Genomic DNA, 23,492 nt, shown 5'->3' on the forward strand with positions numbered 1-23,492 from the left:
TGCAATAATGAATGTCTTCAAAGTTCTTCTTAGTGTTAATTTATTTTAACCTATTTGCATTCAATTTTAATCCAAGTAAGAGAGAGGTGTGATAATTTAGACCAGGGAAAGTACAAGCATCCAGGCGCAATTGCCAAATAAGTTCCCTAAACTCAAGTCTACTTTCATCCACTATCATCCAATAGGAAATGGTTATTAATTATTTAAGATTGAGGAAGTTCTTGCTGTGTGATTCTGCTGAAGTTTCCTGTTGGAAATGAACGCTTAATCTGATGTATTGTGTGTATAAATCGTTTTTTGGAAAATTATCTGCCTTTCGCCAGTTTGCGGAGGGATAGCCTTTATTGGAGCCTTGTACTGAAGTTCGTGTGGTTCTAACTTTAATGTTTACACAATACTGAATTCAACTAAATCTGTAGGTATTGACACTTGACTCCCAACTAGCTGTTCTAAGCTTGTTGGCACACAAGGTATTTGTGCCACATTGCTGCTTTACATGGTACAGTTTTATGAACCTTACTTTCTAGGTATTTTATACTGTACAGGACACTGCTAACCCATGCAAACATGCAAAATTTATAGCAGCACAGAAAAAAATAGAAAACTAATGAGCCCTCTGACCGACTACACTATGAGGCCATTTGTGCATTTTCCCACCTCAGATAGACCAAGCAGTGCAATGTTACCACAAACCACTTTAACAACTAGGTGGAAATCCCTTGCTGAAGGCAATTTGAAGACTGTCTTACAGCAGTAACAGTGAGAGGAAGAGCATTTTTTACAAAAAAAAATATATATATATCAGTGAGATGCACACATAAAAACAGGAAACTGTAGTGATCACTCAAAATAACAACTACGATTTGGCAATCAAAGGCACCTAACTTTGACTGGATGACACTGGTTACAAGTTCATTTTTTAGTTTTGTAAGAAGTCCTGAAAGTGGTTTAATTAATGTATTTATGTTTTTTAGTTAATCTATTTATTTATTTATATTTGTTTACTGAGAGAGTATTGGTCCCATTGGATCAACTACAGGCTCAGCCCAAGAGGCCAGAGTCAAAAAGTACAAATAGAGCATTTTCCAAATCCATTCTCATTCACAGAGAGCTCACACAATTGTTTTGAACAAAAATAATAAAGTTTATCTACTGCTATTTGCAATATAAAATTCAAAAACATTGTCAATGCAATATTGTAAAATAATAAATAATGCAAGTAGGAGATATGCATTTTTTAGAGGGTGAACATTAAATAATGAGACCTGAATGATTTAGCATCTCTTTTTGCATTTAAGCAGAGTAACTGTGCAATAAACTGACATTTTATACACACACACACACACACACACATATATATATATATATATATATATATATATATATATAGATAGATAGATAGATAGAGAGAAAGAGAGAGGTTTACTGTTTTACTTGTTCATATTGTTTATAAAATTCAGTTTGGTTACTTTTTATATAGTGGCAATACAAAAATACATGTCAAAATGTGTATTTTAAAGACATTGTTCCTACAGCATCTTGTGTTTTATTAGCATCAGATTCCTTGCATTGTGTGAATGTAGCGCCATCCAATGTTTTACCATAGTTATGTTACATGGCAAAATTGGCAATTAAAAGGGAAAATTAAGAAAAAACAGTAGGACATCATTACGGGTAGTAGTAATGTTTTTCAAAAGGTCAGAAATTTGGGGAAATTACAAAAAATAATTTGTAGGTTTTTTTTATTATTATTTTTATTTGGGATACGGATGAATGCATAAACATGATTTTGGGTTACAATATTTCCACTGTGTATATAGGGACTGAAATTTTATGAGTTGCCTCTACTTAATTTGTAATTTGAAGGAGAGATGTAAGTTTACATTTTCTAGTTTAATATTGAATTCATCAGTGGACTGTATAACTGGCACGTCGTGCAGCAATATAACTGAGGCCCACAGTAAACATTGCTCTCACTAACACACAATCAGGCTCTGCTATTGCCAATGTCTACTTTTCACTTATTAGGAAGATAGCACATGTTATATCACTGTCTAAAACAGCAATTGTTCCAATATTTCTGATTTATGTCCCATTTCTTTCCAACCCACTTTTGGTAAGGCTCTAAAGAAAGTGGTCTTATCTGATAATTGTGAAGTTCTGTGATTATTTTCAACAACTATATGATCTATAGAACAGCTTCAGAAGAAACATTGGTATTGATTGAGAGAGATATAATTTCATTAAACAACCACATTTGCAATGGTATGAATGATGGGCTGCTCAAAAAAGCATTGCAACTAACACAGCAGCAGCAGTTTCATATCCTTGACAACTTTTCTACACAATACCGTATCAACTCCCTACTCAACAAGGCAGCAGTGGTACCTGCATCTTTCAGTTTGTACAATGTCAATTTCTAAGAGAAGAGGAAGGCCTAAGATAAGGTTTGGGGATGCAGGTGGTTGGTGTGACAGAGCAAGATGCAGAGGACAGGAAGAAATGGAAACAGATGATCCGCTGCAGGGACCCTAACAGGAACAGCCAAAAGAAGAAGAATTTCTAAGAGAAGCTAGCATTTATAATTACTGTATGTCAATATATACAAATTTCTTACTTCTATAGCTCAATTATTTTTAGGGATGGATGTGAATATCTTCAAGGGCAACCATGGTGGTGCAGCGGTTAGCATTGTTGCCTCACAGCAAGAGGTTCTCCAGTTTGATTCTCGGCTGGGGTGCCTTCTTTGTGGAGTCTGCATGTCCTCCATGTGGTTGTGTGGGTTTCCTCCAGGTGCTCCAGTTTCCTCCCACATTCCAAAGACATGCTGTAAGTGGATCGGACACTCTAAATTGGTCCTAGGTGTGAGTGCATGCATGTGTATGCCTTCTGTGGAAGGTTGAGTGCTGGGCTGGCAACTCGACACCATAAAAACTCCACTGCCAATCATGAGTGGACAGGTGATCCAATGTGGTGACCCCTAACCAGGAAAAAGCTGGAAGAAGAAGATGTGGATATCTTCAACCTTAAGTATGAACTTACTCTGTTGGCTACCTCCAAAACTAACTACTGTAGCCTTTAGTTTCATTCAGCATCATTGCAATGCTTTGGCAATTAGTTTCTATTTTATTTGGTTAATTACAATGGTATTTTGTGCCTGAAGAATACTTCATAACATGTTTTTTTCACAAGACTATCCCTTCCATATCTCTCAATATATTACTTATTAAACAAAAAGGGCTGAGTGACAACAGTTGTCCTGTTTTTCCCAATATGGGTCACTAAATAAGATATATAAATTTCATTTTTGAAGAGCCATCTAGTTTACTTACTATAGAATAAGCCTTTTCAAACCACAATGCCAAGTAACAAATAGTAAACATGCTACTTACTGAATATGAACAACTTTGACTGACATTATGGTAGTTTGGCTAAAGTATTAATTAACTATTACAGTAACTGGCAAGTCGTGAAATTCTTGAAAATAGCATATACAAGGACCTCAAGGTAGATAAAGTAATATTTTGTCCTGTGCTGCACAGTATTTAGTGTATCATGCAGTGATAAAACATCGGATCACATTTCAGATCATTTGATTTAATATAATTAAGCATGTTTTACAGTACTATTCTTACTGCTTTTGAGCAACAAATGATAAGAAGTAGGTCTAGGATGATTATCAGAAAAGGTTTAGTAAAGCGCGTCTATATTACATTATCGTACGATTAAAATAGCGACCGCTATTTCATCATACCAATAATGTTTAAACCACAAAATATCAAACACATGGAACAGAGAATTTTTTCCCAGGGAAAAAAAATTGCTGCTCCACAAAAAAATAAATAAATAAATAAAAACACTTAAACACAAAGATAAGTGGGGGGCTTCACCCCCTACACCCCCCTACTTAAATATACCAACTCCAAGATTGCACCATAGTGGAGGAAATGGCAAAGTCCTGAAGATGGCCCATCAAATTTTTTCCCTGGGAAAAAATTTGATGTTCCATGTCTTCGCTATTTTGCCATTTCGACAGTATCGGATCAACTAAATAGATTTCGCTATTTAGTCCATTTGATACGCTAATAAAGACCCAGTAAAGCAGTTAAGTACTAGGATAAAATATAAAAAGAAAAAAAGATAACCGTTTCATTCAACATAAGTAATATTAGGTGGTCTCTTAAATGCATTGCCTAATATATTGTATATGCCAGCTGATGTGTAATTAAGAGGTCTTTGATTTGATAATATTTCATGACTGAAAGAGTTAAGGTATAATATTTTTAAATGTTAGACCCAGATAGCTTAATTAATTCTATTTACCAATATGTGATGTGCCACATTTTCTTGAAATTTGCTAAAGACTTCCAGCTGGGAATTTTTGGTGCCCAATCCTATTCATAATATATAGCAGACCACATTCATATTTTAATGATTTCTTCTTTGACTAGTTGTCTTATGAGCACAGAGTAAAAAGCTTCTATGACATTTTGTCAGGACTCAAGTAGCTGAAGATTCAACCAGAAATTAAACAAACTGCTAAAACATCATCTCCATGAAACAATTATGAGGCACTTGTCACATTTATATAAAACCTAGCATAGGGAAAACAAGTCTAACGCAGCCAGGTGGTTACCTAAAGAAGCCATTAGTGAAAATGTGTGTGTGTCTTTTCTGTCCAAGTGAGCTTTATTTTCAAATTTTAATAAATTGATTTTATAGTTTCTGCCATGATGTTGACTTTGGATTTCTCTTTTTTGATTGTTTTCATTTTGTCAGAATGATCTTTATCAACAATCTCTCCTTTTCTTTGGTCATTTATTTCCAACAGACTGATATGTATCTTATTTAATGGTATGAACTTGTGGTTTATTTGCTGGGCATATAGTTTCATAGGTAGGTGCTAGGCTATTGGCCCTAGAGCCTATATAAGCCTAGCCAAAAAGGTACCCTGGCTTTCGCCACCCAAGAAAATTATTTCCCTGTGCCCCTGTCAAGCAGAGCCACAGAAGTGATCCCCGGGGTGAATTTCCTATTTCCCATCCAATCATCAAGATTTTGCTTGAAGAGTGCTAATGAGGAGCTTTGTTTGATATAGATAGGTAGTTTGTTCCAGAGTATGGGAAATCTCTGGGACAGGAATCTATCCCTCCAGCATGTTCTATTTATTGTGGTGACAAGGTTTAGGTCCCTAGAGTGTGTAGCTCAGAGGGATTGGGATTTCTTTAAGTGGAGCATGTCCAACAGCTCTGGGTCTGACATAGCTTTGTATGTTAGGCAGAGATCGCCTCTGAGTAGGCGATATGCGATGGAGTAAAGCTGGAGTTTTTTGAGACGGTCTGCACAGAGCATCTGTTTGAGTCTGGTAATCCTCTTTGTGAGGTATTTCTGTGGCCTTTCCAGTTGTTGTAGATGTCTTGTGAAGTATATACCAAAAGGGGCATTGTACTCTGTAATGGCTCTAATGAGTGATGAGTAGAGGGGAAATATTACCTCTTTTTTCCTGGATGAAAAACCTTTTGTGATGAGGTGTGCCACGTAGAAGGATTTCCTGACTACTGTGGCAATGTGATTATCAATGGAGAGACTACTGTACACCTGTGTCGCCAAGGTCTCTTATCACACTTGGTGTTAAGTAGACTACCGCCTATGTGGTAGTTCATGGGTACAGAGTTTTTACCAAAAAGGATGAGAATGCACATTTTGGCATTGAGCTTGTGGCCATGGCTTTGACACCAGGCATCTGTCTCAGTGATGCCCTTTTTTAGGATGTCCACATCGTTAGGAGTTTCGATTATGGCTCCTAGTTTGCAGTCATCTGCAAACTTTATTAGCCAAAGACATTCTGTGTTAGCCTGTACTTCAGAGAAGTTGATACCAAACAGGAAGGACCCAGGACTGAACCCTGTGGTACTCCACTTGTCACTGGTCTGAAGTCAGATTTGGAGTCTGCTACTTTCACAGTGTGGGTTCTGTCAGTGAGCCAGTTGGCAACCCATCTTGTGACATAGGGATTTGTACCTAATTTAGTGAGTTTATCTATAATTCCAGAGTGAGGGATGGTGTTGAAAGCCTTGGTGAGATCTAGATAGCCTGTGTGAACCATCTTATCCTCATCTACGGCTTTGGTGACTGCTTCAAAGAAGTCTATCAGGTTTAGGAGACATGATCTGCCTTTTACAAAACCGAACTGGGTAGGGTCCAGAGTGTGGAGATTATCAGTGTCATTGTTTATAAGTTCCATGATGATAAGTTCCATGGCCTTGCAGACCAGGCTCATCAGGCTAATGAGGAGGTATTTCCTGGGGTCCGTGGTGGCTCCCCCTTTGTGGAGTGGGATAACCATTGCTGTGCGCCATTCAGTGGGCACAAAGCCTGAGGTGAGGCTATGATTGAACATGGTACTTAGGTGGGGTGCCAGTTCATTCTTTAGTTTGTGTAGAATGCAGCCTGGGATGTTGTCTGGTCCCATGGCTGCTATGCTCTTGGTTTTGGAGAGTGTGGTTTTTACCTGTGCAGCCGTGATTACAGGAACTTTGCATTCTTCCGGTATAGAGATGGACCCTTTAGGGGGTGAGAGGGGGGTAAAGTTAGCACTGAACCTATCTGTCAGGATGTTGGCAATATCAGTTGGTTCTGTATATGTAGTGCCATTGTGCTGTAACTCAGAGCAGATCTGAGTGCTGCCATTGAGATTCTTGACATAGCTATAGAATGCTTTATGGTTGCCTTTATAAACAGTGGCAATTTTGTTTTTGTAACTAGCTTTGGAGGATTTTATGAGGGATCTCAACTTCTTACTGAGGCTGACCATGGAGTTCCTCCAATCATCGAATATTACTCTTTTGTGCAGCAGTTTCTTTCTTCTGTTGTAGAGTTTGTTTATGGCAGGGGACCACCAGATTGGCTTCCTATTTTTGCATGATAGCATCTTGGTTCTGTTAGGGATAGCATGATCCATGCACTCGTGTAAGTACTTATAAAGTGCATTTGTGTAGGATTCAGCAGTCGTACCTCTATTGTCCGTCTGCATGGGCATCGTGAAGTTTGCCATTTCTGTCTTAAGAAGAAAGAAGGTGGCTTTGGAGAAATAATTTACGTTGTTTTCCTACTGGGGGGTGGGGTGGGATGTGGATGTCTAGGGTGATTAGCTTGTGGTTAGATCTGACCAACAAGGACTTGACCTCTGGTGTGGAACACCGATCCCCCATGTTGGTAATGACCAGGTCTAGGATATTGCTATCCCTGGTGGGGGTGTGGTTAAGTTGATCAAAGGCATTGGAATTTATGAATTTCAGAAAACGTTGAGCAAAAGAGTTGATACATGAGTAGTTTTCCCAGTTAATAGTGGGGTAGTTGAAATCGCCCATTATTAGGGTGTTATGTTGTACCCTGATATTTTCCAGTGTATCAAGAAATGAGGAGTGGGAATCCTGAGGCATGGTGGGGGATCTGTAGCAAGCTACAATTTGGATTGCAGTCTTGCCCAGAGTTAGTTGCACTTGGATAATCTTGGATGCATTATGCTGAGCAACTAGGCTAGAGGTGTGGATATCCTTAGTGAATATGGACACGCCTCCACCTTTAGTGTTATGGTCCAGGTTAGGTGGCCGAAAGGTGTGGTATGAATTATAGCCTGGTAATTCAGGGGTGTTCTCTGGAGCCTTGAACCAGGTCTCTATCACTGCACAGATGTCGATGTTCTCCATTTTAAGGAGTGTCTCAAGTGAGTGCATTTTGAGGTTTAGACTTCTAGCATTGAGTAGCATTATCAACAGATTTTGCTTGCTTGTACCGGTTATGGTGGTGAATTTGTCAATTGAACCTTGCCTAAAAAAGGCACTATAGGGTTTGCAAGAGCCTTAGCCAGCATCCGGAATCCCAAGGGCGATAGGTGCAGGCCATCTCTGGCAAAGCATCATGGTCTGTCGATCATGTCATCCCAGGCAGACAGATACTGGACCCCCTTAGAATGACACCAAACGCTTAGCCAATTGTTTATGTCAATCATTTTGTCTTTGTACTGTGGTATCATTCTGAGTGATGGCAGCATGCTACTCAGGGCTAGCGTCATACCTGCCTGAGCTACAAGATCGGAGAGCTCCTCCATGTCTCTTTTCATGTAGTCCAGGGAGGTACGTCTCAGGTCATTCACACCAACATGGACAACGACAGTCATATTTGTACTTGTTGTGGAGTGACCAGAGTGCGTGCGTTATGTGGCGGATCCTGGCAGCCGACAGGCAGCTGACAGTAACTTTCTCCTTGTTTAGTGAGTGGAACATCAGTGTGCCTGACTAGAGTATTGCGTATGTTGTTATGGCACACTGAGTTTGTGGGCTATGTGTCATTTGGGTTGTGTTGGGGGGGGTGGAGGTTGCTTGTGTTTCTGCTTTGGAGGTCTCTGTTGCTTGGGCAGATTTTCATTGAGAGCCTCCATGAATGTAGGTGTGTGTTTTGTGTTTCTATGTGTGTGGTTTGGTGGTGTAGGTTTTGAGGGACTATGTGATGTGTGTGGTGTGGTGCAAGTGTTTACCCTCTCTAGTCCAGTCTTGGGAGAAGAGAGCTTTGCTTCCAGTTTGGCTATATAAGTGCATCTCTCACAGGTTGTAGTGATGGGTGGTAGGAGGAGAGGGTTGTCTGTGTACATGAGACAATTGCTGCATTGCCCCAAGATGCCCTGATTCATCAGGTAGACAGGAGAAAACACCGGGAGCTGACCCATAGACATGTCTGGATAGGTGCTTATTTATTAAGTACTAAAAACTGTTTTCCTCTAGACAAGTGAGGAAAGTTGAATGCCGTAGTAATTTGTAGCTTATTTAGTGCTTACAATGAGTTCTGAACAAGCGCTGAGCTCAAAGAAACAGATCTGAGTGCTAAAACTAAAAAACTGGTTAGGTCTAAGGGAAAATTTGAAGAGCAGACTTTATGGTACCGTGAATATTTTAACCCTAGCTAAGGCGATGCATAAAGTGTATTTTTTTTTAATATAAAAGCAGCAAATGAGCAAACTGAGTTAAAAAAATTAACCACTTAACCAATTAACCAATAAAAAGCTAAACACTGAGCCCTGTTCCACCAGTCTTCAATCAGATATGTTCTAACTGCACATTCCTGCCACTAGGGTGCAGGGGAACCTTCTCCAGAAAAAGATGGCCTGAATTAGTGCTCAAGTTATACAAACAAAGCTAGATTCAGGAGGTCTGGATCTAGTCTTGTACTACAGCAAACAAAGCGTACCAATTTCAGAAAGAAACAGTTCAAATAAGCAGGCACAATAAGCCTTTAACCAGAAACTTCCAGCTCAGAAGGGCAGAATCTACCCTCTCCTCCAACAAGAGTGCAGACCACACCTTCTTAATGTAAAATAACTGGCCATAAGCCCAAGTGCTTAAACCAGAACTAATACACTTTTAGAATAACAGACACTAAGCCTTCAATCAGCAACTCCCAACTTAGAAGGATGGAAGCTACCTGTTCTGCCACAACAGTGAAGACCACAAACCTTCTTAATGTAAAAGTGGTCTGAAGCCCAATTGCTTCAACCAAAGGCTTAGAATAACAGTTACAATTTAATCAGGCTACTAACAAGCAGTGATAAATGCCATTCTGCATTAGCGTTTTCTTGAAACATTATATAATATAGTTTTACATTTCAATAATAATACTTTTAATGTAAACCAGGTCAAAATTATGATTGTACAGGCTGATTTTTCAAGGATAGTGTGGCAAAAAGTGTTATCATGTATTTTCTTAAGTTTTCTTCAATAGTCTGATTTTGGTTTGGTTGAATTTAATCTACAGTGGTAGTTTTAATCAATGCATATTTCCCATAAGGCCTTAACGCAGTGTATTAGTTTCATCTATATAAAGTTAATTTAGTGCTGATTCTGGGCTTTCTGCTACTTGTAAAAAGATAGAGCAGATCAGGACATACACTTTAAAGTGCATTTAGCTCTTTGCTATACACAAACAGGGTGGTATATGAGGTACAGGGGAACTATAATACATTGTTTTAACTTGTGCCTTATTTTGTATATTTTGCTAGATTTTTTTCAAATTTGTCTTGATCAGTACATTTTTTAGTGTTCTTTTAATCTTATTTTGTACGTGGACTTCTGTTTCACTATGTTCAAGTACAGGGCAATTAAATTCTGTGCAGATAGTGGCATACTTCTTGGAAAAGGGGGGCACATGTCTCGCATTTTCAAATTAACATAGCAGAAGCATATCTCTTATAAAAAGAGTCAGAAACTGTGAGAAATCTTTTTTTCCTGACTTTTGAGATGATGACAGAAACTGATTATAATTAAATAATGAGATACATGAGGCAGTGATCTTGGCTTGGGGAGTGTAAGGTCCAAATAAAGGAGTGAAACTGTGTTGTTTTTGTATGTGCATGGTTTTAATCATGAGTTGAGTACTTGTTAGGTTTAAAGCAGCTGAGTATTAAAAAGTCGGTCATTGTAAATAAATATATATATCCATGAACTGCGACACCAGTCCAGCTCTATTATGGGAAGGGAAAGATTTAGCAGGAAATGAGGGCATTGCTCATCTGGTATCTATTTACTTGAACATATTTAACTAAACTGAAGTTTGTGGCGTTTAAAGGAGAATAAAATATTCACTTACTATGACCTTCACCAGGATAAGCATTTAGAAAATGGATGGATGGTTGCTGCAAAAGGAGGTCTGTCAGTGAAATGTGTCATAAGGTCATTTTTACCTCCTTCCAGTGATATAGAGAGGAAATACAACTATTTCACTGTTTAACCAAAGGCTTTTGCTCTGTCACCTTAGGGAATTATCCAGTTCAACTACTTCCCTGAGATGTTTCTTTCCTGGTTTTCAAACATTTTTTTTTTTTGAGGAGGGTGTGAATTATTGATTATCATTATCACTGCCAGGTGATGTTATTAGCTGTATTGCCTGCTGTATGCCTGACACTTTAGCATCTGCTTTTAGATGGCATAGTCCAGCTGACCATAATATTTAAAAAGCTTACAAATATCCTGCTAATGGAAATACCACTGTTAAAGCAACAAAATAGGTGCTTGCAGCATTTGTTCTTGTGTGGCTTGTGTCCACGTAAGAGTCACTCGCACTGTAATTTACTCTTTTGTCTATTCATCAGTAGTTTTTTTTTTTTTATAAATCAGTCTATTTTCCATTTCTGTTTTTACTTTTGTACTTACATCTCCCATGAAGATTTAACAAATACAAAGAGACATCATCTTGTGTAATACCTCTGGAAACACAAAACCGTCCACATATTTCAGAAGAAATCCTGGCAGCAAGCATTCATGGAGACAGTCACATACCTTTAAATTTCAAGTGCTGTAAAAGTTCTTATGATCTTTAAAAGGAAGATGGGTCTAATGACTTTAATTACCAAATTACTTCCAACAAACAGCATTACAGGCATATCAATCTCCAGGGCTTAATGAATTAGTCAGTATCAAATCAGTCCTGAAGAAGAGAAAAATTAAGACATTAATTACTTTGGTAATTAACTCTGTAAGTAAAGAAAGGGATCACTGTCTGAAGAAGCGCTGTGCATGACATCCGTTTTGGAGATGCACCACTGCAAATTAATAAACTCCAGTGTTTATACACACTCAAAATGAGTAAAATTCCTAGCTTTTCCTGGGAAAACCTTAGAATTTTCCTGTCTCTGAAATGTTACTGAAACATCTATGAACCATACTGAAGTCATGTTTTAATGGAATTTAATGAATTGTTTTTCCAGCACTGACAGTACTTCCAGTAGTTATTTTTCTTTTATGCAGTACATTTGTTGATTAATAAAAATCTATACAATAAGAATTAAAATAACAAATAAATAAATGCTATTAATACATGGAATGTAGACAGGCTAGACATTTTAAAATATATCTTAATACATACTGTGCTTCCTACTTTTCTGATGTGTGAAATTGGCACGGTCGGTATTTGCTGACCACTGAGAGGCTAAGTTTTGCTTGTTTAAGCTTTCTTAGAGGCTCTTTTTCTATGTAATCTTGGTGGTACTATAGGTAGGTTACTAGCCTTTGGCTGACTGTGAGTGTCTAGGGCTTGAATGCCACAGCTGTCATTTTTTTTTGTCTTTTTTACGAAAGTGTTTAATAGTATATATTAAAAATGAAAATTGAAAAACAAAAAATATTCTGTTAGACTCTTTGGATGGACGGATATTATTGTTTCTGTTTCTTACCAAGAGGGATTAGTGGTTTAATTTGGATGTTATTATATTAAAAATAAAAAAAACTGGTACAGTTTAAATTACTTATTGAGCCATAATAATTATTAGTACGTAACTCTTTCTTCTCTATCCACTACTTTTTTCTTTTCCTTCTTATAGACTGTTAGACGGTTGTAAGCAGGTGCTTTGATTTGTTTTCTCCTCCACCTCTTTTCTACCTCTCAATAGTTTTGCTTCCTACTACCTCCTCTCTAGCATAGGCAAACTAGGCTATTTTTCATCCTGAACAACTGTCCTCTGTACACAGCATTTTTTACTCTATCTGCTGAAAACACTGTTTTATTCTGCTACCAGGGAACATATATGCCTATATATATATATTCAACTTCCTCTGAGTGGCATGTCCATGTAAAGGTTATCCTTATACTAACTCTGCTTTCTCACATAGAGCAATCTATTTTTAAAAGTGTTGATCATTTCAACAATACACATCTACAATTGTATTCTTTGCTCTTTACACTCCCTTTAAATAACCCAATTTATTATGTAGTCAAATTATAGCTTATGTACTGTGTGGTTTCAACATTTCACATCAACATTTTCTATTCTTTGTTTATCTGCCTAATGGTAAATAACACTTTATGATATTATCTATATATAACTTGTGTACATAGTATCTCAACATTGCATGTCAACCTTGTATTGTTTATTCACTGTTCTGTAGATATTTTTTTACTCTGCAAACTTGAGCTTTTCTCGAATGCTGTGGTGGTGCAATGGTTAGCGTTGTCACTTCACTGCAAGAGGTTCTCCCGTTCGATTCTCAGCTGGAACGCCTTCTGTGTGGAGTCCGCACGTCCTCCCCACGGTTGAGTGATGTTAAAGACATGCAGGTAGGTGTGTGCATTAATGGGTGTGCCTTCTTTGAAGGTTGGGCATCAGACTGGCAACTCAGCACCATAAAAATCCACTGCCAATCATTAGCAGACCAGAGTTCCGCTGTGGTGACCCCTAACCGGGAAAAGCCGAAAGACATTACTAAACTGGAGCTTTTCTACTCGGGTCTCCTCTGAAAATGGGCCTGTCAGCTCAGCTGGACTAATCTGGTTAATAAATGTTGAATAATAATAATAATAATAATAATTTTGGTTTGGGGGGGTCAGGCTAGTTACATTTTTGTTTGGCGGGGGGGGTCTCTTTAGGAGCTGAGTGGCAGTGTTAGAAGACACAGAAATTGGTAAAAGGAAATTGTCTGTCTAGCTGATTTTTTCCAGGAATCTGCAGCCATGAGAGGTCAGCAGCCATGAGAGGTCAGCAGCCACAAGTATTCCTTCAGATTCAGTATGAGAAATCAGAGACATTCAACAGATGGAGTGGTACAAAAGAGTAAGTCAGTACAGGAGAAAGTTAAGTGGAAGTCGCATAAAGATGCACTAGAACTTAGAGAGGAACGACAGTCTATGACAGTTCAGTCAGGTACTGAGCCTCAGCATGGTTGTGTAGATCAAAGTAGCTTACATAGCCAATCGCTAGATAAGTATTTAAAATGGTTTTAAAGAAGCATTGTCTCAAGAAAGACGTTTTGAGGTGGTTATTGAGATGGTGTTCATAGGTGAATAGTAGGCTATCAGTCTGCAGACTATTACAAGCCTAGCCAATAAATTCAGATCAGAATCAAACTCTGCACTTTGTATCTATTAGGTTAAGACAGATAAACATCATATATTCATTTCTAACTAAATTGATGCTGCTGTTGTGTTATTTCTGTAAGGCGCATCTCACCATCGGGAAGTTTTAGTATTCCAGGTCATCCCCCCACTTTCTAGCAAACACTTCACCTGCTCTCTCTATCTTAGATTTCCTAAGTTGCTCCCTCCAGCTAGGCATACTCACAGCCTATACTGTAATTTCCACTGTAACACCCTTAGCACCCACTCCCTGTTTCTGATAGCTACATCCTCCTTTAAAAAGGAAGCTCAACTTAGACCATCTGCTTCCCCTCCAGATTTCCTACCTCAATGATAGCTTTCTTTCTGGATAGCAACTCCACAGTGGGTTTCAACCCACTCCATTCACCCTCCCTGCACTCGGGCTCACTCCTCTCCCTACGCTACCTCCATTCCCACTCACGCCCACATCAATTACATTTATACTTACTCTAGCTCCTCTCCCACCCCACCACCCAATTATCCCCTCCAATTCCCCGCTCATTACACCACTAGCCACACCTCTTCACTTCCCCTCACATTACACCATTAGCCATACCTCCAACCAAAGCCACACATACCCAAAATCCTTAACTCATCTCATCATTACCCCATCAGTACAACCTCTTTTCTACCACCACATTTTGCTATTGCACACAAATTCTCACTACCCTAGTCTCCCACATCCCATACTACAATGTCCATCTTCACTATTATTACGCGACTTACCTCATCACTCTCTTTCAATATCCTACTACATCTAACCTCTCTACATCATTCTTCTACCTCTTCCACCCACTGCCCATTATCCTCTTTTAACATACAGTCTGAACACACCACTTCCTTCTCACAAATTTCAGCCAGCCTTTACAAAAATAGCATATTTTATGTCTCAGAGTAAAAATCTTCCTGCACCATCACCACAACAATAATATTTTCTCTCTAAATTATCCAAAGTCAAATGGAAACGAGAATGCACTACTCTCCCATATCCTGAACAAACCTATAGCTATGAGGGACAAACATCCCAACCCAGGTCCATCTCATCTCCTATACAACCCCCCAACTCCCATAAATCAATAAACTTCACTACAATTAACCTACAAAGCATCAGAAACTAAATACCTGACTTCCATGCATGGATAGCCCACAACAAATCCAATTTTATTGCCGCAGCTGATACATGGCTAAAACCCTACATTAAGGACACAGAATTCCTTCCCCCAGGTTTCCCCTGTCTTAGGGCCGACAGACCCTGAAAAAAGGTGGAGGCATCTCTCTAATATATCTTATGTCCTTCACCATTGTCTCATATACAAAACCCATTCCACAGTTCTCCACAGCTGAGCTTCTAGTTTCTTTCCTTAAAATGAATAATTGCAAAAACCTCTGTGTGATAGTCATTTACATTCCCCCAGGCAATAATATCCCAATTCTTGAGGAAATCCTTGCCTGGGCATCTAGTAACATAAAAAATGAGACTATCATACTGGGAGACATAAATATCATCTGGCTAGACATGTCACCACAACACTGTAGCTGCAATATCAGTCTATATAAGTTCACCCAGCTAATCAACACCATAACCAGGCCTAATAAAAATAATACTAATAGCTCAATCCTAGATTAGATTTTAGTGTCAGACCCAAAATAAGATCACATCCGCTGGTACAGTCTCCTCTAGTATAAGTGACCACTCGCTGGCCTTTATACAACATGAATGTATCCCAACAATTAATAACCATCAGTACAGGGTTACCAGAGATGAATCCCACTTCTATCCATTGAGCTTTAACCAAAGGTTGCTTAGCATCAACTGGAATGCACTAAAATCACTTCCCCTTGATGAGGCAGTTGAGTTCTTCAACACAACCTTCCTCAGCATACTAAACAATCTCGCTACTCTCAGACAAAAAAACAGTAAAGACCAACCATTCCTGTTGGCTAACAAGATCCACTAAGAATCCCATGAAATGCAGGGACAAATCATGGAAAATCTAGCAAAAAAACAAAAACCCATCTGACCTCACCCAATACAAACAGCTCTCAAACCAGGTTAAGTGCCTAGTACTACAAAACAAAAAAGAACACTACCTTACACTACAAAATCAACACAAGCAAAACCCAGAGAAATTCTGAAGCTCTCTCAACTTTATTAAACCCGGGCTCTAGCAATAATCCTTGCCTAGACCAAAATAAAACATCCATTGAAATTGCTGCAACCTTCAACTCCTATTTCATAGATACTATAGCCAATCTAACCGCTACCTTTCCCAAGACCAACTTGTCCACCACAGACCTTTCCACAGCTAACACCAGTACACTCCCCATTCCCATCTTTACTCTCTCACCTATTCCTACTTCGACAACTAAAAAAATTTCTTCTAAAATTCAAACCATGCACAAATGCCCCTGACAGTATACCTGCAAAATGCCTACAAACCTCACCTAGCTCGCTTACCCTATCCACATACTTCTCAACAGATGTATCCAAGAATCCTATATACCCATCATCTGGAAAAAAGCTTATATCCTCCCACTACACAAAGGGGGCCCCAACATAGACACCACCAACTTCTACTGCATTGCTATACTATCATCCATCTGTAATATTCTGGAAAAATGTATTCATTCTCAACTTCTTCACCATCTGACTCACAACCACATCCTCTCCCCCACCTAATACATACTTAGGCCAGGACATAGTACCACCACTGCCCTCATATCCTTCATGGACACTGTCAACCGAGCCTGTGATGCTGGTAAAACTAATTGTTCACTATGACTTGATCTTTCTAAAGCTTTCAATACTATATCCCACTCTCTCCTTCTAACAAAACTCTCTAACATAGGTACCTCACCTCAAACTCTAAACTGGTTCTCTAATTACCTCACTAACAGGCAACAATCAACTAAATGGTAGAACTTTTACTCCCCTTTTCTGAACACCACCACTGGTGTTCCTCCAGGCTCCATTTTAGTCCCACTTCTGTTCAGCATATTTATCAATAACTTCCACACCTCACTCTCTCAAGGCTAAGTCATCCAGTACACAAGATGACTCCACTATCATCTGTACTGCAAGCAACTCATCAGAACTACACCAACTCACCCAAAACACCCTCACCTCCACCAAAAGTTGGATGTCTAATAATCATCTTGCCCTGAACCCTAAAAAAAAACAAACCAATTATCTTTGCTCCCAAAAAGTCCACACCCCTACAAAAAGGGAACTTTGCCATTTGATCCCTAAATGGTACCACCATTGACATTGTACCTAGCACAAAACTCCTAGGTGTCATCATAGATGAAAACCTCATATTCGACCTGTACATCCAGTCCAATGTCAAAAAGACACATCAAAGGCTTGGCACTCTCTACCAACACAAACATCTACTCAGTGCATCAGCCTGACTTTCCCTTGCCTCTTCTTTGCTATTACCCTCTCTTTTAAATGGTGCCCCCCTTTTCACCAACATCCAGTCCTCTCTAAAGTCCAAACTAGACTCGTGCTACAACAAAATTGCTAAGTTTGTAACTAATGCCTCTTACTCATCCCGCCACTGCTCATTACGCAACCTAAAATGGCTTGAACTCCCCAACTGTCTCACCTTTATCTAACTAACCACAGCTCATGAACTCATTCATTATCTATCTACGTGCACTGCTCTATTTTCTATACTTACTATATACCATCCTAACAGACCATTCCCATCCAACAACCAACTGCTCATAAATGTAGAAAAACCTAAACTTTTGGCTGGCCAAATGCTTTACTCCTTTACCATCGCAAATCTCTGGAACCCCCCCCCCAACACTTAGATTCACCTGCTCAGTAATCCTCTTCAAGACATCTCTGAAACAACAACTCTCCTCATCTTGGCTGTGCACATGTGCTAACTCCACATCTCATGTAAGCTAACTTCAACCATCACTACTATTCTCACCACCACACTACTACTACTACTCTGGCATCTCTCCATCCTGTTCACTTCCCGCCCATTGTCCCACCATTGACCCTCCTGTCCACTACCTTCTCTTCCTAACTGTTATAGACCTACCATTGAACCAGGCAAGACATTTAGATACTCTCGCAACCTACCTTAATATCATACCACCAATTATAATATCTACAACAATATCGACTGACTTTGCTGATTACTGCAACAGTACTCATATAGCCTATTGCTCAGCTATTACACTTCCTAAATGTATTAAAAGTTTAGTACCTACACTCCATCTCTAATTAATTCCTATATCTGCTTTGCACCCACTCCATGAATTTTGCTAGCTGAAAACTACTCATATGGAATATTCTCATGTATATACTTTGTATTGCTTGTATACTCTCTTTGATTTAGAATGATTGCTTATGAACTTTTTTAACTAACTGTATAAGCTGCCAATATTATGTACTAAACATCTCTATTAATGTAAATTCTGTATTGTATGTGAAATGTCTTATATGCAGAGCTTTTCTCCCTGGGCACTGCACTGAAAATGGGTACTTCTGGTCCAGCTGGACCATCTCGGTAAACAAATGCAAATAAATAAAATAAATATATATACATTGCCATATTTGAACCCCTGTCTATCTAAGTCAACAATCTAGAGAACTATTGTCTAAGTCCCATCAGGTAGATAGATTAGGTGCCAGTGATGAGATGGAAGACACAGCTGGGAACAATGGCTTATCATTTTCACAATTCTCATTGGTTTGCCAGCAGTCAGGTGAGTGGTGGTCTCCCACCAGGAACAATGTAGGTCTAATGTAGGTCAAACCTCCCCTGTCCCCGATGTAGAGCATAAACCCCATACTAACAAAGACAGCCTCACCCTTCAACCAATGTCTTGTTACCCTGATTAAAAAATTACTCAAAAAGCTAAAACCAACCACTCTGGCCACAGACAAACTCCCAGCAGAATTTTTAAAAATTGCCGCTGACACAATAGCTTACCCGGTCACCATCCTTATCAACCGCTTCATCTCTGAAAAAATAGTCCCAGACCTCTGGAAGATATTGCATATTATTCACCTTCATAAAGGAGGCAACTCATATGAACTAACAAAATACCGACCCATAGCCATACTCCCCCCCCTCTCAAAAATACTAGAAAGGTGTATTAACATACAAATTATGGAACACCTCAATGCACAGAATCTGCTGACCAGCACTCAACACAGGTTCAGACCTCACCATAGCACTACCACAGCCCTTATGTTATTCACTCACATAGTTAATGGCTACAGAAACAATGGTAAATACATTTCAGCTATCTTCCTAGACCTCTCCAAGGCCTTTGATATGGTCAAACTTAACAAGCTTATAAATGCTCTATCAGAATTTAATCTCAGCCAGGCCAGTCTAACATGGTTTCATAATTATCTAACAGGGAGACAGCAGGCAGTAAAGTGGGGCCAACAGCTATCATCCCTGCTCCCAGTAACAGTAAGCATTCCACAGGGCTCCATTCTTGGACCTCTGCTGTTCAGTATTTTCACCAATAACCTCTACACCTCTACTCTCCACTGCACAGTCATCCAGTATGCAGATGACAACATTAATCTGTGCCTCCTCCTCCCCACAAGAGCTACATAATCAAACTCAACTATCCTTTTTCTCTGTCAAATCATGGCTAACTGACCACCAGCTAATACTTAACCCAAGCTAAACAAAACTTATCATTATTCCGACCCACACAAGATAACAATCCTGACCTCTCTTTTAACATCCAGTCCCATAACAAGACTATAATTTCTCCCAATACCCATACTAAGCTACTTTTGGTTGCAATTGACTGTAACATGAGGTCTGACACCCATATCTCTCTCACCATAAAAAAGGTCCATAAAAAACTAGGTACCTTATACAGGAACAAACAGTTCCTAACAAACACTACTAGGGCCAAAATTGCCAGTACACATCTTATGTCTACACTACTACATGCCTCCCCAATCCTCACTAATCTTAGAAAATTTGAATTAACCAAACTACAATCCTGCTGTAATAAAATTGCCAAATTCACCACCAACTGCTCCTACAGATCCCACCATTGTTTAGCACTCAGACAGCTCAAATGGTTGGAACTTCCTCACCTGCTTCTATATAATCATCTACTTCTGTCACATAAGATTATATATCACCCCAAAAAAAAACTTCAATTCAAGACCTGATAATACCTTACTCATCCTCCAGAAATCTCCACTCAAACAACAAACTAATCCTCAAAGTATTTAAAGATAACAATACCGCTGGCTCATCCCTCTAGTCTAACACAATAGCCAAGCAGTGGAATAAAATTCGTCCTTTCATCACAGTCATGTCCTCCACAAATTAATTTAAAAGGTCCCTAAAAACCCATTTGATGAACTATCAGCTCTGCAACTGCAACAGCCCAGGTTAATGCAAGCAGCCCCCCTCTCTCAATCTATTACTTTACCTATATTAGACCAGTCCCCCCTCCATTCCGTTCTACTATACTCCACACATCTCTTACAGTTCTGCTCAGCTGCTTCCCTCCACCAGGTTACTGACTGGCAGATGTTGAAGTGCAACACCAGCAACTGTTAAAAGAAACAAATCTAGTTACATCATATATTGTAAGGCCGCATACCAAACAGTAGTTCTTTATCAGCACTGTACTACTATGTATATTTATCATTGTGTATAAACTGAAGACAAAAACTTGTACAAGACATCTTACAATGTTAAGCCTTATGCTAAATGATCTATTTGTTCTCTAGAGTATTTGTCATCACTGATTTACTGTATTTACTTGTCACTGTTTTATTGCTGTGAATGTTGTAATCCAGGTGATTACTGTATAATGTACTAAATATCCCAAGGAGCCAATGTCAGGTCAAGATTGTAATGTTATGTTATATACTGTTATTCTGTAAACAAACTATTGTCTGTGTTAAACTTTGAACGACTGTCTATGTAATTGTTTATGTGGAGCTTTTCTCCCTGGGCCTCCACTGAAAAAGGACCCACATCTAGTCACACCATCCAGGTAAACAAATGTAAAATAAATAAAATAAAATAACTGATGCACATATTGGACCATATTATCACTACCACTAAAGAAAATATTTGTCATGGAAATTACATTGACGTCTTTGATTTGGTTGATGTCAGTGTATTTTAGATATCAAGGGACCAGGGTTTAAAGATTTAGTGCTGGCTTTGGCAGTGCTTGGGAAGAGAGAACTGACTATGTTTAGCACAATAACCTGTGATAATTGGGTAGTAATCGTTGTTTACTATATGGCAAAGATCATCAAAAAGGAACCATATCAAGCCTATTGCTACTGACATATTTTTATCTTTTTCATGAAAGCTCAGTGCATCAGAGATGGGTCAGCATGGCTTTAATATGATCAGAAGCTTTGTAAGCTAAACGCAGTTAACAAGGCAATGATACATGAGTAACCCAACACTGACACCTGGCTGGGGATCAGTATTGAAAGACCAAAGTCTTCTACTATAGGAGCCATTGATGAGGTAGGCTTCACACCTGAGGCTTGCAGGATGTTTTTGCAAATGTGTTTGATCATTTTGTAGAATTAATTACCCATGCCTGCTCTCATTGCAGAGGTGGACTCCATGTTTTGGGTCAAAGAGAATTCCACTGTGGGGAATTTCACTCCACTGATAGATGATACAGATATTCACTCAGTAGACCAGAGGGGGAGAGGCAAAGGCATGGCCAGATCTAGGGATCCTTTTCTGGACTGCATTAAGAACAGATGTACACGTTCATCTATTAGACCAGAGGTGTTGGCTATTGTGTTAAAAGATTACTCAGACTGACAAAAAATACAAGAGTTGCTACAAGGTTTTTCTAAAGAATTTTTCTTCAAATCAGGCATAACCTCTTGAGGAAGAGCTCATTAAAATTTGAGATCAGTCAATGGTAAAGCAAGTATTGTAAGGGATTTACTGAATGAAGAGGAGTGTTTGGGAAGTATAGCTAGTCTGTTTCCTCTCAGATCTTCCATAAATTATTGCATTAATAAACAAAAGCCCCAGGTTCAATATGCATCTTTAGACAATGCAGTTCAATGAACTGTGGTTGGCAAATTTAGACAGAGTGTCATCCTTTCATTTGCTGATTGCCTGTGAGCAAGACTGGCTGGCATGTATTTCAAGAGACAACTTTATTTTGAAATGGCTACGCCCATGGGCTGTGCAGTGACATGTGACACTTTTGGAAAGTTCAGCATAGCCCTGCATTGGTGTAGGCAACAGACAGCTCTTAATCAAAAAGTGATCTATTATTGTGATGATTTCTTGATTGTGGGAAACAGTGCATGAGATGCTTAGGAAGGCATAACACAGTTTGCCGAGTTATGTCAGGAAGTTGGGGTGTCCATTGCCCCTGTCAAGTTCAAAGGTCCTGTCAAAGCTTTGGTATTCCAGGGCTGGAAAATAATAGTGCTCTGACCATCATTCTTATTGTTGCAACCTAAGTTAGATCACTTGAAGGCAGCTATTAGGGAAGCCCTTGTGGCCAAAAAAGTAAGGGTTAGAGAGGTCATGAAGATCCTTGGCCTTCTCAATTTTGCATGCAGGGCTGTGACCCCCAGGGAGGGTGCTCTTAAGATCTCTGGCAAATCTATTAAAATTGTATATCAGAAACATCATAGAGTAAGGAGTACTAGGAAATGAAGAAAGATCTTCATTTATGGTCCATTTTTGTAACCGGTTTCAATGGGATTTCTCTATGGCAGGAAGATTGGGTAGCATTATATGTTCTACAGTTGTTTACAGATGCAGCTGGGGACATGGTATGGGGGCTTGTCTTAAAGGATGGATTTCTTGTGTTGTGGCCATTCATGTTGTCAAGGAAGATAAAAATGCTGTAGTTTTACAGCTTATGTCCATATGTGTTGCTGTGGGGCAGGAGTTGTTTTGCAGTAGAAAAGTCATTCTTCTACAGATAACCAGGCAGTGATGAAAGACTTAGTTAACAAAACTTCCAAAATCAAGATGCGGGAAGTCTTTACTGAGGTTATTTGTTTTACATGGTCTGTGCTTTAATCTGCCATTTTCTGCCAAGTATATTTCTGGTTTAGAAATGCTTTTTTTGATTTTAGATCCCCTGTTTTTATTGTCTATCTCTGGAGGCCAAAGAATTCCCCACTCCAATACTGGCAGCATTATGTATGATTAGTGAAAAATAGCACATCTTAAGTGGTGGAATTTATGGGCTCCCATTACTTAAAAAGACTATACAGAACTGTCCCTAGGGCCTTTTGGTCCTTTCACATCAGTTGACCTCCAGAAGAGAAAGGTTAGTCATTGTGTCTTTTATTTAAAATATAGCATCTTGTATGATGAAAAAGCTGCCAAGACAATCAGGGTGCATTTGGCAGTCCTGAGCTTGCTAACCAGATTTCGCCACCCAAAAAAATATTTTCCTGTGCCCCAGTCAGCCAGAGCTGCAGAAGTGATCCATGAGGTGAATTTCCTGTTTCCCATCCAATTGTCAAGATTTCTCTTAAAGAGGGCTAATGAGGAGCTTTGCTTGACATGCATGGGAGTCTGTTCCGGAGCATGGGAAGTCTCTGGGAC

The sequence above is a fragment of the Protopterus annectens genome, chromosome 14.part0, assembly GCF_019279795.1.
Source record: "Protopterus annectens isolate FY-2018-M chromosome 14.part0, PAN1.0, whole genome shotgun sequence".
Classification (NCBI taxonomy): domain Eukaryota; kingdom Metazoa; phylum Chordata; order Ceratodontiformes; family Protopteridae; genus Protopterus; species Protopterus annectens.